The sequence below is a fragment of the Engraulis encrasicolus genome, chromosome 9 (genome assembly GCF_034702125.1).
Source record: "Engraulis encrasicolus isolate BLACKSEA-1 chromosome 9, IST_EnEncr_1.0, whole genome shotgun sequence".
NCBI classification, from domain to species: domain Eukaryota; kingdom Metazoa; phylum Chordata; class Actinopteri; order Clupeiformes; family Engraulidae; genus Engraulis; species Engraulis encrasicolus.
In genome coordinates, this window is record NC_085865.1 from 47,495,359 (window position 1) to 47,516,354 (window position 20,996).

Below are 20,996 nucleotides of genomic sequence, written 5' to 3' on the forward strand. Positions count from 1 at the left end.
AAATGATGCATTTGTACTACGTGGAGCTACGCAGTCTAGACATTTGTGATAAGAGAGGAACACAAGCACACACACGCACACACGCACACAAACACACACACACATAGGATATCAACAGGAAACAGCGTTGTCCACACTTTAAGAATTTAAGACACTGGGGGGCAAACAGAAATGTGCAGACTATTGTTTCTATAAAACTTTTACAGACAGAGGACCACTGCGTCCTATTTTCTTTTTTCAGGGTGATGATTTGATGGACTTGCTCTTGCTACAAGTTTTAGCTACTGCAAATTTACGTTCAGATTGCTTACTTGTTGTATAAATTACAGGCATACCATTGTAGTCAGAGAAATAGTTTAGATATTGTTAGGATTATAATAAATGTACAAATATATCCCACACTAACTTGCCTTGGTAATGCTAGCTGTATTTGTAGAAACCCCCTCACAGACTCCTTGAGGTATCACACAGACCACACTTTGAGGACCATTGAGACAGACGGGGGGTTCCCAACTGATTCCAAATTGGACCCACTTGAAATTTCCACAAATGTTCAAGGCCCCTGACCCAATAAACAATACATTTCAATAAATTGAACGATTTCAAGGCCCACTTGGAATACCTTCAAGGCACACCAGTGCCCACCCTTTGAAGGCTGTGGAGAGACTAATCCAGTGGGTCTTGCATACTTGCATACCAAACTATTTCCCCTTGTTCTGGACTACAGATAGGGTTTCAGGAGTTCAAAACTGTTTTTTCTTATTTGTGTGTGTGTGTGTGTGTGTGTGTGTGTGTGTGTGTGTGTGTGTGTGTGTGTGTGTGTGTGTGTGACGTGTGTGTGTGTGTGTGTGTGTGTGTGTGTGTGTGTGTGTGTGTGTGTGTGTGTGTGTGTGTGTGTGTGTGTGTGTGTGTGTGTGTGTGGACACTTTCTCACTGAACGCCAAACAATTGGCGCCTTGCATGGCAGCCTTCAGAGCCGGTGTGTGTGTGTCTGAATGCATAGCATTTTGAGTCCACTGTGTAGATGGGATGTTGTGCTTTGCAAAGAAACGTTGATTGATTGATTGATTGATTGATTGATTGATTGATTGATTGATTGATTGATTGAACTGCTGTAAAACTAGGCTACTTGTAAGCAGAGAAATACTTGGTACAACTCCACAAGATGGGATATCTCCATGTGCTTGATGACGAAGGCATATCTACCAGAATGTTTGCATTTATGGAAATGAATATAGACTAGAAGTATTGCATTATAATATTAAATTTTGTATTAGCCTGCTGTTGATAGCTACAAAAAATATTGTAATGACTAATGGATGTAATGAATTGTAATGAATGATTGTAATGAAAAATAAAATATATATTTTCAAAAAATATCATATTGTGAAGTTAAAGTTCAGAAATTCATTAAAAAGTAAATTTCAGATATTCAGAGCAAGCACGTTGCACAAGTGGCTATAGTACACACACCTAAGATCATTGCTATTGTAGACACACACACACACACACACACACACACACACACACACACACACACACACACACACACACACACACACACACACACACACACACTTCATCTATTGACAAACAGCACACCTATTACTTACAGTATGTACTGTAAACAACACACGCGCACGCATGCACGCGCACACACAAACAGACAAAGAGACAATACTATAGAAAAACATAAATACTTTCTACAGCGAATACAAGAATCAGATGTCAGAATTCCTCTTTTTTGACTGTCATATTGTCTGCTGTGTTTATGTTTATCTTGTAATGCTCATTATGTGCAATATTTGTATTATGTGTAAACAATTTGACACATGCATTTCTCCATGGGGATCAATAAAATAACTCTATTCTACTACTTTTATTACCATTTGATGGGCAACCTGGATTCAGTTGCAATCCAGTGCCACATATTCCAAATGACCTGGGCCTCGTTTCCGAAAGGGCCTTAAGTACTACTTAACGCTACGTGCTACTTAAGTTCACACGTAACACCATCGTAGAGCTCACGGAGCGTTTCCCAAAGCCAACTTAGCAAAGAACCATCGCAGGTTGACACGTAACTCTAAGAGAAATCCACGAGTGGTTTGGAGTAGTCTTAAAGTGTACCTCCGGGATTTTGGACACCAGACCTCATTTCCGAGTCAGCCAGGGTGTAAACAATGTGTCCAGAACGTTTTCTTCACATTCCATGCAGTCCTTGTGAATTCTCATATCCATGTTGCTAAGCTAGCGCAAGTGAACGGCAATTGGTAGCCTGCCCCCAAAAATAGTCTTATCCAGTTGCAACAACATTCAAAACAACCCCATTATTATGCCAGACTGCAAGTGTAAATATTTGTCTTGATAGAATGAAGTTTGAAATTAAACCAACATTGCAATCATGTTTGATCACCATCAGCAATTTGTGTTCCCTGATTTGAAAGCTTGACAGCCGCGGAGTGATATTCCTAGTACAAATCCTAGCTTCGTTTGACACATCCATAACTTTTCCATAGAGCGAACTCCAACATCTTTGAAGTTTGTAAAACTGAACGGTTTTCCCCTCTCCCTGACCTCGCTCGCAAACATCAAGAGTAATGCTTTCTGTCCAACTTTGTCAACCTTTCGTAACATTGAAACATATGCCATGACAATGTTTGGTTGTTACTAGATGACCCGTGTGTCTACACAGCATTTTGGTGAACAGAACGCACACTCTTCTCCCTTTCATCCTCCCATTCCATCTCGTCTCAAAAAACATTCCATGTAATAATAACTAGAGCTACGAGTGACATATTTCACAATGTCAAGCCAGATCACATAGCGTTGCGTAACGTATGAGTCCATACGGCAAATCATTTCTAATGCCATTTGTTATAGCAATTACACAAAATAACAGTAAAGCATTACAACATGCAAATCCAAAAAGTTTGCAAAAGTGAACGTTATTCCCCTCTCCCTGACCTCGCTCGCAAACACCAAGAGTAATGCTTTCTGTCCGACTTTGTCAACCTTTCGTAACATTGAATATGCCATGACAATGTTTGGTTGTTACTAGATGACCCGTGTGTCTACAGAGCATTAGATGTTGGCGAACAGAACTGTGCACCCATCTCTTCTAAATCCCTTTCATCCTTCCATTCCATCTCTTCTCAAAAAACATTCCATGTAATAACAACTAGAGTTACGAGTGACATATTCCACAATGTCAAGCCAGATCACATAGCGTTGCGTAACTTATGAATCCATAGGAATACGGCAAGTCATGTCTAATGCCATTTGTCACAGCAATTACACAAAATAACAGTAAAGCATTACAACATGCCAATCCAAAAGGATTGCCAACATGCCATTATGCCACTGGGCTACCATCATAGAAGCAGAAAGCATAGCAACACACCTGTTCTTCGGAGACTGTTGGTGCGTGCCACAAAATGTAGATCTGGGAATGCTGTTGGCACCGCGGACACTTTAAGAGTTTTCCGTGTAGGTATTAGACTTCGAGAAGGACTTTGTGAAGTCGTCAGGACTGAAATGGTCACTGCAAAGCACCGGGGTAGCCTACGGAGCGTCTCCATCGGTGTGTTGATGTAGCCCTGCAGCCAGGAGCCAGAGTTTGGTTCTTTCAACATCTTTCACTGGAAACCAATGGAAACTTGCCGATACCCATCTGTGGGCTTTATTATTGCAGTTGGTATATACACACAGATGTACCATGGTGCGATGTCGTTGGGTTTTAATCCACTATTCGATCCGAAAGCAGTTGTAGAACTAGCCTTGATTTGCAATGTCTCTTGCGGCTCCCTGAAGTGGGTGGGTGGGCTACATCACAACTGAAGAGAGCAAAGTAAAATTCCGCCGACCCCGAGAAAATAGTCTCTCAACATGGCAAAATCCACGCAGTGCAAGGTTGGTTTAATTTCAAACTTCATTCTACTAAGACAAACATTTACACTTGCAGTATGGCATAATAACGGTTTTGTTTTGAATGTTGTTTAAACGGGATAAGACTATTTTTGGGGGCAGGCTACCAATTGCCGTTCACTTGCGCTAGCTTAGCATCATGGATATGAGAATTCACAAGGACTGCATGGAATGTAAAAAAAACGTTCTGGACACATTGTTTACACCCTGGCTGACTCGGAAATGAGGTCTGGTGTCCAAAATCCCGGAGGTACACTTTAACGCGCTAAGATTGATCGTAACGCCATGGCACAGTGGAGACAACCACAGGATATGAAGGGAAAAGAAGAAATTTACGCATAAGATTGCTGTTTTAACACGCGAGTGGCATGGCACAGTGGAGACACCCACAGGAAAAGAGGAAACTTGCGCTTCAAGTTGATGTTTTAAGACGGGAGTGTAGCCTAAATATCATGGCACCACAGTTGACACTGTAACGAGAATAAGAAGGTAACATTAATTGTGTAAGTGTGTAAAATAAAAGCAATGTGTTTGGAAAATATTTTACAGGCAGTAAAATAGTTCAGCTGTGTTTGATAAATCAGGGCATTATTAAACTGTGATCAATCATAATTTGTGTGGGTGCTTCGTGAACAAGAACAAGGCATCCACACGCAAAATAAATAGGGGGCTTCGGCGACCAGAGACATTAAAAAAAGAAAATCGGTCAGCGAGTCGTTGCGCCCTCTTTCATTTTCAAATACCCTAAGAAAGGGAAGGCGACGCAGAAAAGACACGATAGTTGTAGGCTAAGGGTAAACTATGACATAAAAAAGGCAGCGATGGGGATTCGTGTAGATTTTATGTTTTAATAACAGCAGACTGCCGTGCAAAATGTTCCTCACAGTTGTTAAAGCCTTAAGTGCGCGGTACTTTGCGCGCCACTCCCCAAATGCGCATCCCAATTTGGAACTTCTCGGCCTACTTGTCTTCTTAAATATTAAGCACGGTAGCCAACTGCACGCGCTTTGTCTGGTTTAACGGCGTATCTCATGGTTTTGCATGATTTCATTGTGTGTGTGCATTTTATTTCATTTGCCAACAATAACTCCTGCCGATAGTTGCAAACTGCTACAAATGTAGTCTCACCCTTATAGAAAACAACTTTTGATACACGCCTTACATTTTGTAAATGGTTTAGCAGCATGACGGCGCAGTTCACTCCGAGGACACTTCAGCACCACATATGTGGACAGCGATCCTTAAGAGCGACGCTACGAATGATCTTAGAGGCTGTGCACGCGCGTTCATGTACGAGTGTCTTTGGGAAACAGTCGTAGGAAATCTAAGAACATTCGTAGGATCACTGGTTAACGACACACGTAAGGCTAAGAACCATCGTTATCGGGAAACGAGGCCTTGGTTTCAACCGGGTGATTTCCTAAATCACTTGAGCTCTGCTTAGTTGCCTGGCTGTTTAAGAGTTAATTAGGCCAATCACCTGGATGAATTGAGCCGGTCTTTTGGAATAAGTGGCACTGGATTGTTACTGACGACAGGTTGCCCATCACTGACTGCAGCATTTTAACAAACACATGCTATACATTATTGCACTATAAAATAAACCACACACTCTGCAGTATAACCACACAGTCTATAATTATAACAGACTCATTAGAAGAAAACAAACAGAAACAATATCGCATTGTAAACATTATTGCATTGTTGTTTTGACAAACGCCCATGAGGAATAAATACAGCTGCATATCAAACCCCAATCAGGACAAGGACACTTCATTTGAACAATCACATGTAGGGCTGCTGCTAAGGTCTTGGAGGCCCTAAGCATAACAAGCAAGAAGCTCCCCCTCATAATTAAATAATAACAACAATAATAATATACTAACTAGTAAATATATGTTTTGTAATGTAATTCAATATTTTTTCATGACGTTTTTTAGTTAATCTCAATTTCCTGTAAGAGGCCCCAATTTTGGGGGCAAAGTGGTTGATGCCCCAAGCACTGGTTGGTGCCCTAAACACCCAGCGCACTCTGCTTATGTCTAGCGGCAGCCCTGCACATGTGTACATTCCTGCATTGACGCAATCACATGCGTACATTACTGCATTGAAACACACACTCCCATCTGGACAAAACAAACACAAACTCTCTTTCCCCCCCTTTTCAAATCCAGACGGAAAAGTCATCTGTTCCAGTGACCACGCTTACATAGGCTACTCACAATTAACCATAATACAAGCACACATTAATCACAAGTAACAACATCCGCATATACATTATAATAAAACCTTATCTGTACTACATTATGGGTTCAGAACAAATGTTTTAGTGGTCCTTATTTGAGTAATTGAGTAATTGCTCATTTAAGATATATACTGTATATCTATATTTAAAAAAGCAAAAATAGAGACACAATAGTGTGTGTTGAAAATGTTTGTTTTTGGGTTCATTTGGAAAGTAAACTACAGTATATGTGAATTCCTAATATATTATAAAACTGGAATGTATCGGAACTCTATAAGTGATATATGTGAATCCTAAAAGTGACATACGGTACAATGTGAACTGCAATATATTAAATACAAGTTGTGTAAACTTACCGATGCAGAACGCTGTGTATTCCAACAGTGCAAAGTGTATTCCAACTACTCAGAGCTTTGTGTGTGTATCCCACCAACAGAGAGAGAGTGTGTGTGTGTATGTGAGTGTATTTCAACACCTTAGAGAGTGTGTGTGTGTGTTGTATTCTAATGACGTGGAGTCCCCGGCAGCTGTCGCCAAGAGAGTGTGGGCTGGTGTGTGTGAGTGAGCATATGTGCAAGTGTGTGAGAGAGCATGCCCCGCATTGTGTGCCTTTGTCCGTGTGTGTGTGTGTATGTGTATGTGTGTGTGTGTGTGTGTGTGTGTGTGTGTGTGTGTGTGTGTGTGTGTGTGTGTGTGTGTGTGTGGTGTGTGGGGATGCCACAGCTTCTGTAACATTACAGGAAGTCTTGAAGAAGCCTTCTAATGAAACAAGCAATGGTCTTAAATACACACACACACACACACACACACACACACACACACACACACACACACACACACACACACACACACACACACACGGACAAAGGCACGCACACACACACACACACACACACATACACACAAACATGCACGCACGCACACACACACACTCCTTGTCACTGCTTCCTGTTCTATTGTCTCCTGATTAGTTGGTGCCAGTGGCAGACAGCCAGGGCCTCATTCAAGACAACACACACACACACACACACACACACACACACACACACACACACACACACACACACACACACACACACACACACTCACAAACTCTCTCTCTCTCTCTCTCTCTCTCTCTCTCTCTCTCTCTCTCTCTCTCTCTCTCTCTCTCTCTCTCTCTCTCTCTCTGTCTCTCACACAAACACAAACACACATTCATGCAAACACTCACAGCTCCACCCCCACATACTTACAAACACAAACAATAACACGCACACATAAACAAACACATGCACGCACAAAATAACACAGACACACACACACACGCGCGCGCGCGCACACGCACGCACGCACGCACGCACGCACGCACACACACACACACACACACACACACACACACACACACACACACAAAACAAAGGCAGGTTTGTTGTATAGCACATTTCATATGTAAAGACAGTTCAGTGTTATGGAGAGAGATCAGTATCAATATTAAGAAATGAATGTCACACCACTCACCAATATATTTCGTGATCCACAAACAAATGTAATAACATTCGCAAATATAATTCATACATTTCATGATCCACAAACAAATGTAACAACATTCACAAATATAATTCATGATGCACAAATGAATGTAACCCCATTCACAAATGCCAGCGCAGTTCTATTAATTTGCAAACCGGTCTACATATATTCGCAAACCCTATACATATTTGTGACTTCCATTGTATTTGTGTGTGGATTTTTGAGACTGTCCTGACGGTATTTGACACACAAATGTGCTCAGCCAATCACATCAGCCGGCGTTCGAGCGTAAGGTTGAAGACATTGCGCTTCTATTACGCAGAGAAGGCTACTAGTGCGAAGCCACCATAGATCTTTATACACCGATCAGAGGAAATAACCGGAAGTAGAGCCATTACTGAAGTGCTCCCTGACGTAAACTCGTAATTGAAGCATATGAAGTTCCTGACTTTCACATCATCTTTGTACAAATATGTCTGGATCTGGACTAACGTGTGCCGTAATCGGATGTCACAATAACAGCAGAACGCTAAAAATGTGGAAAAAGAGCGTATGTGCGCTTCATAGTCCACAGTTTAAAGAGGATTGTCCTTGTTGTGTGCCCTACGGTGTACACCGCTTCCCCGGCCGTGCTGAGGATGAAGACATTCGCAAGATATGGATTAAAAACGTACACCGAAAGGACTTTGCCCCCAAACAAGTATTCAATGGTATGTATTTTTTATTTCTAGGTGGTTAGTGTAGTTAAGTAGGCCTATTGTAAGCCAGTGTCTATGTAACATAAACTGGTGGCAACAATTATTTGGCTTGGCTAGCTAACGCTAGTTACGATTATTTAGCATTCTTTCATTAATACCTAAGTTTCCCCAGGAGTGGGAAGAGCACCATGAGCCCCATGGTTATCTGTGCTGTGTGTCATGGTACATTTGTGTGCTTATTTTCGATTATTTGTGTACGTGTGTGCCCTTTGAAATGAAAATGTGACCCTGGCAACTTAGCTAATTATTTTGTTATGCTAGCGGAGTTTTGGCAAGGCTAGCCAGGTTACACTGACTTTAATAAGAAGTCAGGCTAGGTTTTGGTAGCACCATGAGCCCCATGGTTATCTGTGCTGTGTGCCATGGTACATTTGTGTGTTAATTTACGATTATTTGTGTATGTGTGCCCTTTGAAATGGAAATGTGACCCTGGCAATTTAGCTAATTCTTTTGTTATGCTAGCGGAGTTTTGGCAAAGCCAGCCAGGTCGTGTGACTGACTTCAATAAGTCAGGCTAGGTTTTGGTAGCTTTTGTTTTGTCCATAACCTAGCCCAATTTTATTTTCATCTCATAAATCGACCACCATGTTTGTATTTGTAATAATGTTTGGCATTTTATTGGAAATAAAGTGACGGGGACAAGCTAGGTTAATCTCAAAAGTGGTAGGCCTATGGACATGTCCCCCAACACCCAGACTGAAAATTACACCCATGTCTGTAACCCTTCCTCAACAAAAGAATTTTCGCTATCCAACCTCAGTGTACATGTCTTGCTTTGTCCTGTATTTTGTCTAATGTCTGTGAGAATGACTGCAGCCATGGCAAAGATAATTTTCTGTTTCATGTGTAACAGTCAATTATATTTTTTATCGCATCTTATCCCACCCTCCTTAGGTGTGTGGAGTACACTTCCCTGACGGCAGACCAACGCAGGAACACCCATATCCCATAATATGGGATATGAATATAGTGTAAGTTTACATGTATTTAACAAATAACTTCAGTGCTTTTTTCTTAATTACCTTAACCATATGTTGTTAAAGTACTTTTGGAGCGATTTGCCTCCAGACGTTAGACTCTCTCCCATCTGCCACTACTTTTTAATCTAGGCTAAAAAAAAAAAAAAAACTTCGTTCTTGACTCTTAGTTGTTATGCTTTCTCTCCTTAAGGCACTGCTTTTATGTAACTAAATTGCCTTTCAACACTTGTGTCTTATTATTCCATGCAAGAGTCTACATCTGCTAATTGTAATATAATGCAATGTGAAGTGACATTTAAAGTGTTCTGTAGGACAGTGGCGTTGTAATTAACTGTTTTAAAAGCTGTTGGTGTTTTTTGTTCCTTCTCATATTTATTCTCAGAAAGCACCATCATGTGGAAGACCACCCACAAAGAGATGTCTCCAGCCCCCAACAGAGAGACCATGTGATGAGCCTCCTGTGACAAATTCTGATACCGAAGTAGGGCATAGCTTGGAGGATAGTCTGTCTCCACACCAATGTGATGTTGGCACTCAGTGGCCAGAGCGTAGTGATCATGATTATTGTTCGATGAAGTCAACAAAAGATGCAAGCACACAAACAGATCCTACACCATCACTGTCAGCTCATGACATGGATGATAAAGTGTCAACATTTTACATTGGACTAGACATCATCAGCTTTTGGCAACTTTTGAACACCATCATTGGCTTTCTTCCACAGTCGAAGACGTTCAAATTAACAGTCCATGAACAGCTACTGCTGGTCCTAATGAGGGTTCGGCTTGGCTTAATGTTCACAGATTTGGGATCAGCAGAACTACAGCCTGTGATATGTTCGCAATGTGGAGAGCAACACTTTCCCAAGGGAAAATCTTTTTTTTGGCTCCCTCGAGACACTCTGAATAGAGTAAGACCCTCAAGTTTTCTTGAACACTATCCCAATGCAACATGCATCATAGATTGCACTGAAATATTTGTCCAAAGACCGAAGAACTTGGGGAAAAGAGCAAAAACATACAGCAACTATAAGCATCACAACACCTACAAAGTCCTCTATTGCATAGCCCCCCAATGGTTTTGTGATGTATTGTGTCAAAACTGTTTGGTGCCAGAGCTAGTGACATTTTTATCACAAAAAACTGTGGATTTCTGTCACATTTGATTTTTGGTGATCAGATTTTGACAGACCGGGGATTCACAATTGGAGATGTTCTTCCTCCAGGAGTGACATTGGCTATTCCAGCACTTACACGTGGATGTACACAACTATCAGAACATGAAGTCACAAGAACCCGCCGTCTCGCCAATGTCCGAATTCATGTTGAACGTGCAATAAGAAGGTTAAAATGCTTCAAAATTTTGAGTAATGTAATTCCAGGTTGTTTAAAACATGTTGATGACATTTTGACTATTTGTGCAGGCCTGTGTAACCTTCTTGAAATCTTACAAACATGTTTGGCATACACTACACTTGTCCCTGTCTGTAGGCCTACATGTCAGCATCATCTTCCAACTTGTCAGCGATAATATGCCCAAGATATTTTGTACTGCTTGACACACAGTGATTGCCCTGACAGGTAAAACGTTGGAAAGACTTCCTGAACACAACACTTTTTTTGCATTGTACTGTATTTTTTTGCATTGTACTGTAGGCCTACATCAAACTCAACCCCAGAGCACACATTCAGAAGTTGCTGAAACTCAACAGTGCCGGGGGACATGGGCCTAATAACCAGATCATCAAATGGTTGAAAACGGTGCATGTGTTTTATTGTCTGTGTCTAAATCTTGTCATACATCCAGTGTGTGTGTGTTTTTTTTAAAACAGACGTGTTTTCACAATGACACTCTGAGAATTTACTTTTGAACAAAGTGTCTTGTGTATAAAATGGTGTGCAGACAGCCGGAGTGTGTGTGTTGCGTAAAGGAGCAAGTGCTTTGCAAAGATACCAGCTGAAAGTGTAATGCTTGACTTTTGATTAAGGTAAAGCAGCATGTGTTTAAGTTATAGTACCAACAACTGAACAATGTGCTACTTTGGTTTAAGCATCGGCCTATTGTGTTTAAGCAGTAGCCTAGGCAAAAACTGTAACAAAGTAAAAACAAAACAAAGAAAATATAACTGGCGAATGAATTAAGAACCTGAATTTTCACCAGCATTTGACCGGTTGTTAATTTAAAACAGGCATGCATATATATCTATATCTATCTTTAGAAAATAGGCCTACGTTAACAACAGGGAATCTTTATCTTTTCAGGTCAAGGTGGCCTAAGGTGCTGGGGGAAACTCTCTCTCTAGGCTAGGCCTAATCAGAAAGCAAGGTGTGTGTGTGTGTTTTTTTTTTTAAACCTGTCATTAAAGGGACACTGCAAGATTTATAGTTGTTTATTTCCAGAATTCATGCTACTCATTCACTAATGTTACATTTTTCATGAATATTTACCACCACCATCAAATTCTAAGTATTCATTATGACTGGAAAAATTGCACTTTTCATACATACAAAGGGGGATCTCCTCCATCATGGTCTGCCATTTTGAATTTCCAGAAATAGCCATTTTTAGCTGCAAAAATGACTGTACTTGGGCCATAACAGAAAATCTGAGTTTATTATTTAGTAAACTTTCATGAAATATACTTTCATCAAATTTGGCAATAGGCAACCCAGTTACAATGAGCAGTATAGTTGCAGTACCCTTTTTGATGAGTGGAGGTGCAAAACGCACACCAGAAACAGAGGTGCTGGCAACCAGAAAAAGCAATTGTAGAAGGAGAGAGGTGCCGCACACTCACAAGTTAAATAAACAGTTTTTTAATGTGACACACCCTTTTTGACCATTTCCTGCAGTGTCCCTCTAACTGATAAAATAAAGCCTTGTTGGCCTCAACATGTCATTAATTTCACCATGTAAATCGTGCCTTGCAAGAACTGATATTTTGAGGCAGTGTTAAGACAGTGGGTTGCACCAGCTGATTGCTTAGGCTACTTAACCACAGCCCTTTTAGAAGACATCACCTCCCGTCCTCTCCTTGTGGTAGCGTCTCCAGCAATAAGTAAGGATTTGGCGCCCCTTAGTGGCAAGCTGTGCACCCAGCGATGAACAAACAGACTGCAAAACTCAGACAATCGCATATTATGTGGCAGAGGTAATGATAAAATGATGTCTGGTATAGTCAGGAGGTAATGAAAAAAGCCAGTATAACATTTCCCAATCAATATAAGGGGGATAATGATTAATTAAATTGAATGTGTGACAGTGGCACCAGCTCTCTGTTAAGACTGGACACCACAGGTCAGCTCCTGTGTCTATTCCACAACACACTACAGCAAGATTTTACATTACATTACATTTCACTTAGCTGACGCTTTCATTTGTTCAAAGCGACTTACAACTATTATTTTTCAGGATATTGGTTACAGTCCCTGGAGCAATGTGGGGTTAGGTGCCTTGCTCAAGGGCACTTCAGCCATGGATGGAGGTGTAGGGAGAGGTCGTGGGGGATTCGACAACCCCTAGATTGAAAGACCAACTCTCTAACCACTAGGCCATGGCTGCCCAGATTTCTCACAAAGAGCTGCATTGAAATGACATTAAGAACATTAGTAATTAATAACAAGTTGCCTAGTAAAAAACACACCAGCAAGAGTCATTTAGTGTATTGAGCACAAGTAGCTAGGTTGTTTTTCAGTTCAGCACATATAAAAAACACCATCGAGTAAGCACACAGTATTGAACTATATTACATTCACTATCTGTATGCATTTTAATAACTGTGTAAATAAACAATTCAAAACCGCTAAGGTTAATTCATTTTCCTTTAGCACTTAAGCCTACAGTATACAGTATGTCATACCTTTGTCAGGTGCACTGATTCTCATTGATATGATGAGATTAGATAAAACTTTATTGTCTGTTACAACCATGAAACAGAAAATTGTCTTTGGCGTGACTTCAGTGATTCTCACAGACATTAGACAAGGCTTGACCAAAAAAAAAAAAAAAAAGACGACCACACAATACATTCATGCTGCAGCTGGACAGTTCATATCTTGTTCAGTATGGTCACAGCTGAGGGGATGAAGGATTTCTTGAAAGATGATTGATATATACATATAACTGAACCAAGTGTTTCTGCACCGTATTGAACAATAATCCTCTCAACATTAATCCAAGTCTCTCTGTTGGGGGCTGGAGACATCTCCTCTTCGGGGGTGGTCTTCCACATGATAGTGCTTTCTGAGAATAAATATAAGAAGGAACAAAAAACACCAACAGCTTTTAAAACAGTTAATTACAACGCCACTGTCCTACAGAACACTTTAAATCTCACTTCACATTGCCTTATATTACAATTAGCAGATGTAGACTCTTGCATGGAATAATAAGACACAAGTGTTGAAAGGCAATTTAGGTACATAAAAGCAGTGCCTAAAGGAGAGAAAGCATAACAACTAAGAGTCAAGAACTAAGTTAAGAAAATGTGTGTGTGTTTTCTTTTTAAGCCTAGATTAAAAAGTAGTGGCAGATGGGAGAGTCTCTAACGTCTGGAGGCAAATCGCTCCAAAAGTACTTTAACAACATATGAAGAGTTCAGATGCAAAACCCCCTAACTCCATTTCTGAAGACCTGTACGTCTATATTTTTAGAGAACCCTGTTGTTGGTTTGGTTTACATTCATGTACTTGATAATACATATAAAAAGTTATATTACATAAATACAATTTAAAAAAAAATAGGCAATTTTGATAGCTTTGTATTAAATAAAAATGAATTAAGATTATTTTCTGAAAAGGCACTTAGGGGGTTTTGCATCTGAACTCTTCATATGGTTAAGGTAATTACGAAAAAAAGCACTAAGTTATTTGTTATATACATGTAAACTTACACTATATTCATATCCCATATTAAATATGGGATATGGGTGTTCCTGCGTTGGTCTGCCGTCAGGGAAGTATACTCCACACACCTAAGGAGGGTGGGAATAAGATGAGATAAAAACAAATATGCTTGACTGTTACACATGAAACAGAAAATTATCTTTGCCATGGCTGCAGTCATTCTCACAGACATTAGACAAAATACAGGACAAAGCAAGACATGTACACTGAGGTTGGATAGCGAAAATTATCTTTTGTTGAGGAAGGGTTACAGACATGGGTGTAATTTTCAGTCTGGGTGTTGGGGGACATGTCCATAGGCCTACCACTTTTGAGATTAACCTAGCTTGTCCCCGCCACTTTATTTCCAATAAAATGCCAAACATTATTACAAATACAAACATGGTGGTCGATTTATGAGATGAAAATAAAATTGGGCTAGGTTATGGACAAAACAAAAGCTACCAAAACCTAGCCTGACTTATTGAAGTCAGTCACACGACCTGGCTAGCTTTGCCAAAACTCCGCTAGCATAACAAAAGAATTAGCTAAATTGCCAGGGTCACATTTCCATTTCAAAGGGCACACATACACAAATAATCGTAAATAATCACACAAATGTACCATGGCACACAGCACAGATAACCATGGGGCTCATGGTGCTACCAAAACCTAGCCTGACTTCTTATTAAAGTCAGTGTAACCTGGCTAGCCTTGCCAAAACTCCGCTAGCATAACAAAAGAATTAGCTAAGTTGCCAGGGTCACATTTTCATTTCAAAGGGCACACACATACACAAATAATCGAAAATAAGCACACAAATGTACCATGACACACAGAACAGATAACCATGGGGCTCATGGTGCTCTTCCCACTCCTGGGGAAACTTAGGTATTAATGAAAGAATGCTAAATAATCGTAACTAGCGTTAGCTAGCCAAGCTAAATAATTGTTGCCACCAGTTTATGTTACATAGACACTGGCTTACAATAGGCCTACTTAACTACACTAACCACCTAGAAATAAAAATACATACCATTGAATACTTGTTTGGGGGCAAAGTCCTTTCGGTGTACGTTTTTAATCCATATCTTGCGAATGTCTTCACCCTCAGCACGGCCGGGGAAGCGGTGTACACCGTAGGGCACACAACAAGGACAATCCTCTTTAAACTGTGGACTATGAAGCGCACATACGCTCTTTTTCCACATTTTTAGCGTTCTGCTGTTATTGTGACATCCGATTACGGCACACGTTAGTCCAGATCCAGACATATTTGTACAAAGATGATGTGAAAGTCAGGAACTTCATACGCTTCAATTACGAGTTTACGTCAGGGAGCACTTCAGTAATGGCTCTACTTCCGGTTATTTCCTCGGATCGGTGTATAAAGATCTATGGTGGCTTCGCACTAGTAACCTTCTCTGCGTAATAGAAGCGCAATGTCTTCAACCTTACGCTCGAACGCCGGCTGATGTGATTGGCTGAGCACATTTGTGTGTCAAATACCGTCAGGACAGTCTCAAAAATCCACACACAAATACAATGGAAGTCACAAATATGTATAGGGTTTGCGAATATATGTAGACCGGTTTGCAAATTAATAGAACTGCGCTGGCATTTGTGAATGGGGTTACATTCATTTGTGCATCATGAATTATATTTGTGAATGTTGTTACATTTGTTTGTGGATCATGAAATGTATGAATTATATTTGCGAATCTTATTACATTTGTTTGTGGATCACGAAATATATTGGTGAGTGGTGTGACATTCATTTCTTAATATTGATACTGATCTCTCTCCATACATTGTGCTTCACAAAATCAAAAAGATATCTCGGATTAAAGAAGAAAACAACTATGTTTATCAAAGGGTAAGAGTTATAGGATAAAAAGGATACGAATAACAAAAACACAAAGCACACAGAAACAAACGCACACATACACAAACCCAGATCTCGAATTTTGCTTGTGGTCAAAATGTCAAACTGAAAGTCAGAACCATGACCTACATGGACAGCATGCGCATGTCTTGCTCTGTGTGTGTGTGTGTGTGTGTGTGTGTGTGTGTGTGTGTGTGTGTGTGTGTGTGTGTGTGTGTTATGCAAACACACATAGCAGCCATTGTGGGGGCCAGATGTCCCCTCTAAGGTAGTAAATCCTCTTACATGTAGCCTAATGGTACTTTGTGGAGGGGCCACATTTTGGGGCCCATAAATCTAGTAGGGATTTCTTGGTATTTTTGTTGCTGCTGGTAAAAGAGAAAGTGTACAAACATTTCCTCACTGACAGCTTAGGGTTGAGGACTGTTTTGGTGTGGGCACAGTTTAGCATTCTCTGGGTATCGTTAGGGTTCATATAAATGGCAGTCATGGGGAGGGTATCGCAAAGGTGTGTGTACGTGTACGTACTGCTGCACCAATCCTACTTCATGAGGCCACTGCTATTGGAGCACATCCGCATGTTGGGGCCCTCGCTCCATGTGGGACCCAAATCCTGGACCCCCCATGTTTTGACCCCTTTCGCTGGGGTAGTTTTGTTTTTAGTGGTAAAAGTAAAAGTAAAAACATTTCCTCACTGTGACAGGGTAATTAGGGATTGTTTTGGTTTGGGCACAGTTTAGCATTCGGGTATTGTAATTTGTTAGTGTAAATATGAATGGAAGGACCTCACAAAGATAGCAAGGGCCCCACAAAGATATAGGTTTGGCTGTGTGTGTGTGTGTGTGTGTGTGTGTGTGTGTGTGTGTGTGTGTGTGTGTGTGTGTGTGTGTGTGTGTGTGTGTGTGTGTGTGTGTGTTTCCTTTTGTGGGTGTGTGTGGGTGTGTGCGCGTATGTGCGGTTGTGCTACATAGCTACCACATTAAAACAGGCTGCCAAAGAAATGTCATCAAAACAAGTATGTGTGTGTGTGTTCATTACAGTAAAGAACATTCAAAAAAGCCCAAATACAATTTCTATCGGAAGGTTAGGGGTGGACAGTGGGCCGTTAGGGGTGGTATGTGCACTTAGCATTATTTGGTTAGTGTTAGTGGCAGTGCAAATTTTACCTCCATGCTAGCAGTTATCATTGAGTCCAATGAGACCAGCTGGCGGCTAACTGGTCTCATAGGACTCAATGTTAACTGCTAGCTTGGTCATACTCAAAGAACGGTTGAAAGTACAGCAGAAAGGTAAAGCTCAATTATTTAACTCAAGGGGAGGTGTAATATGAGGTTATTTCAAAAAATGGGACAGTATCACTGTAGTGTGACAGTGACAGTATCACAAATGGGAGTTACCGGTATTTGCAGGGCCTTTGAAGGATAGCTAGGGAAGGCTAGATTAGGCTAGGCCAGGGGTTCCCAAACTTAACCATGGCAAGGCCCCCCATATTCCAGCCAAGGCCCCATTTTCATGGTCTGTGCCACACCATTGCCCCATTGGGAAATACAGTATAACATAACTGAACAATAATAGTTGTACTGGTCAGAGATAGATTATTATAATGCAATTCTCAACTAATGGGAATATTGTTATGCTTATTTTTTTGGTTTATGTCGGTGTACATTAGTTATTTAATTCATTGAAAGATTTTTGTTTTTTGCTTTTCCTGCCAACCATCCGTGTCCCCCCAGCACCTCCTCGCGGCCCCCAGATGTCCCCGGCCCCCACTTTGCAAACCACTGGGCCAGGAAATGCTATAGGCTGGGCTAGCTGTGGTGCGTAGGTGTGGTGCCTAGGTGTGGTGCGTATGTTTGTGTGTATGCTGTCCTACTTGTGGCCTAATTTTAAAAGGTAAACCCGTCACTGCTGGTCAACCCTCACTGATATGGCGGGAATGGGTGTGTGTGTGTGTGTGTGTGTGTGTGTGTGTGTGTGCTCGTCTGCATGTCTTAAAATAGAAGTGCCTCTGTGTGTGTGTGTGTGTGTGTGTGTGTGTGTGTGTGTGTGTGTGTGTGTGTGTGTGTGGTGTGAGAAATGAGTCTGCTATCTGTGCTCCTCAGCCTCCGGTTTGTGGTAATCAGCTGTATGTCAGCCCCACTACAGCAGCAGCCTACATGTGAGTACGTGTGTGTGTGATAACCAGGATTCACTGTGAGCGTGCGATAGACAAAGAGAATGTAGTGTGTGTGGACAGTAAGCTCATTTTTACATTACATTACATTACATTACATTACATTTAACAGACGCTTTTGACCAAAGGGGGGTCAGTACAGAGTACTGCAGTATACAGTACATTAAAGGAATTCACACTTTAAGGGACACTGTGTAAGATTTTAGCTGTTTATTTCCAGAACTCATGCTACCCATTTACTAATGTTACCTTTTCCATGAATACTTACCACCACCATCAAATTCTAATTATTCATTATGACTGGAAATTTTGCACTTTTCATACATGAAAAGGAAGACCCCCCTCCATGGTCCGCCATATTGAATGTCCAGAAATAGCCATTTTTAGCTGCAAAAATGACTGTGCTTGGGCCATACTAGAAAATATTAGTTTTTACTTAGTAAACTTTCATGAAAAAAGCAAAAGTTTCAATAGCAGCAGTACATTTTTTGACCATTCACTGCACAGTGTACCTTTAAAGGGGTGTGCCACTATTTTGGGGCTTAATACAGTTAAAATCGTTGGCTGGGGTTTATAAAGGTGGTAAAGTGTCTTATTTTTCATGTTAAGCATTGTCTTGCTTTAAGTTAAAAGAGGGAATATGTCGCTAAGCTAGTGAAAGTCAATGGATCCGTGTAGCATTGTAGCATATAGTGGCATACCCCTTTAAGTAATGTAGAACAGATAAAGAGCAGAAAAAAGTGTATTGTTGTCTGGCCCAGGGGACCATGTAGTCCTAATCTGTCCCTGATTGGGAGCTGCAAGTGGGCCATGGTAGCCTAGTGAGCAGGGGTGAAAGTAGATGTCATGTCTTAAAGGATAGTTCCGGCGTAAAATGAAAGTTTCACCATCATATATACAGTATTAACCTGACTCTCGCGCAGATGGATTGTCATCCATCTGGAATTATGGTGGTAACCTTGCTGTTCTAGCCCGTGGGTGTATTCAAAAAAAGCTCGAACGTGATTGGAGAAATTAGGTAACAGTGACGTACTACTTCAACCAATCACATCGAAACGGGCCGTGACGTAGTTGTCTGCGACGCGCGATAGAAGCCACAACAGAGCAGTTAGCATGTTGACAGTAGTTCCAGTCCAGCTAGCATGTGTATAGTGGATCATTGGTGGCGTTTGAACGGCAAGCCGCCTGTGGTATGCCACCTGTGTCCGACATCTGACCACTGACGGTTACAAAATACACAAGGCATCGGTGGATTTTGGTTGGCAATCCGACATAGTGCACGAATACTCTGTCTGCACTGTCCAAACAGCGGCATGCTACCAGCCCCCAATGGAGGAGGACCGCCTACTTGTTAGACTACCTCTGCGCCTACTCATTTGGTGCCATCGTTTGCATCAGATAAATCACAACAAAGATATGGTAAGTTAGATGTCTTGAAATGGCTATATTTTCTTTTAGTGAACACATCATGGGCATGGGTTTGTCAGTTTCTGACGGGGTGATAAATATTGCAGACAAAATGGACGTCTGCTTGCCTGCACAACCAATGTGACATGTGTTGATGAATACAACCTAATCAAGTATGTGTATTTCGCTGAAAATGATTACCGATGAAATGTTATTCCGACAAAAATTACCAGCCAGCATTAACTACTCCCGGTGTGCACGATTAACTCCGGGTCCTATTAACTTGTATGGCATGATGAAGAGCTGTTCACGTCAGACAAGACAGGATGGGGCGTTTCTATTATACACTTTGGAAACTGCATTACGGTTCGACGAGACGAGCATGCAGTCGCACTTTTTCCGTTGTTATTGTGCGCGATTGTATTCTCAAACACTTCAGCTGTTGTCAATTCAAATAGTCGATTCTTGAGTGTGCTAAGCACTTCGAGAAGTTGTAGGTGACCATCCCTAGTTGATCGGACGACGAAGTTAATCGTGCTCACGGTCATAAGCTTGGACACACACACACACTGTGCCATTGTGAATTGATCAATGGTGATTTTTTTCTCTCTCTCTCTCTCTCTCTCTCTGCATTATTAGGTAACCCAAGACCCACGGTTATATAAATCTGATTTATTACATCCATTGGTAGGGCAGAGGCAAAGAGTACATTACTGAAGCAAGCAAAGCCGTATTGTTAAGGGGTGTAAAACCCATTTGTGTAAACAATTAGTTTTTTTCATCAGGGTGGGAATGTGAAATGACTGAGAACCTTATTATCAAGGTAAATAGGACCCTTGTTGACCTCACCTGTACCTGTGGCCTTGGAAGGTGTCCAATGTTACATGTTTGAATTCTTAGTAAGAGTAACTGAAAAGTATATGTGCTGTCCTGCACCCCTATCCACCTAAACCTACATTAATTTCTACATTAAGAGACTGTACTCCTCCTCATAACATTACAGTTGACAGACGCTTTTGATCAAAGTGATGTACAAGGGCAGTAATGCAACATGTGGGTGGAAAATACTCTGTACACAGAGTAAGTAGCCTACCCTGTTGTTAATGAACTTTAAGTCACCTAGAAATATTTTAAAAGGTGTTGCAATCAATTCCCGTGTTATTTTTGTTCAAAACCTTGTATGTAGCCACAATTGTCACACATAACCTTCTGAAATGTTTGTCTAATAT

At 41.0% G+C, this 20,996-nt stretch overlaps 1 protein-coding gene and 2 long non-coding RNA genes across 3 annotated transcripts in view; 1 reads left to right on the forward strand and 2 right to left on the reverse strand.

Moving 5' to 3' along the window:
* Positions 1 to 6,715, reverse strand: part of LOC134455177 (P2Y purinoceptor 12-like) — a 15,585-nt gene extending 8,870 nt beyond the window's left edge. Inside the window, exon 1 of the mRNA XM_063206211.1 lies at positions 6,526 to 6,715. The gene's annotated coding sequence lies outside the window, so the exon portion shown is untranslated. The remainder of the gene's footprint in view (positions 1 to 6,525) is intronic.
* A 2,616-nt stretch (positions 6,716 to 9,331) lies between these two features.
* LOC134455924 (uncharacterized) lies at positions 9,332 to 12,959 on the forward strand. The gene is made up of 3 exons (XR_010036208.1): positions 9,332 to 9,410; positions 9,802 to 11,179; positions 11,681 to 12,959. It is a non-coding gene; the product is annotated as an uncharacterized LOC134455924 (long non-coding RNA).
* A 106-nt stretch (positions 12,960 to 13,065) lies between these two features.
* On the reverse strand, positions 13,066 to 16,002 carry LOC134455926 (uncharacterized). Its single transcript, XR_010036209.1, has 3 exons — positions 15,339 to 16,002; positions 14,311 to 14,391; positions 13,066 to 13,661 (listed from the first exon to the last, which is right to left on the reverse strand). It is a non-coding gene; the product is annotated as an uncharacterized LOC134455926 (long non-coding RNA).
* Between the last annotated feature and the right edge of the window lie 4,994 nt (positions 16,003 to 20,996).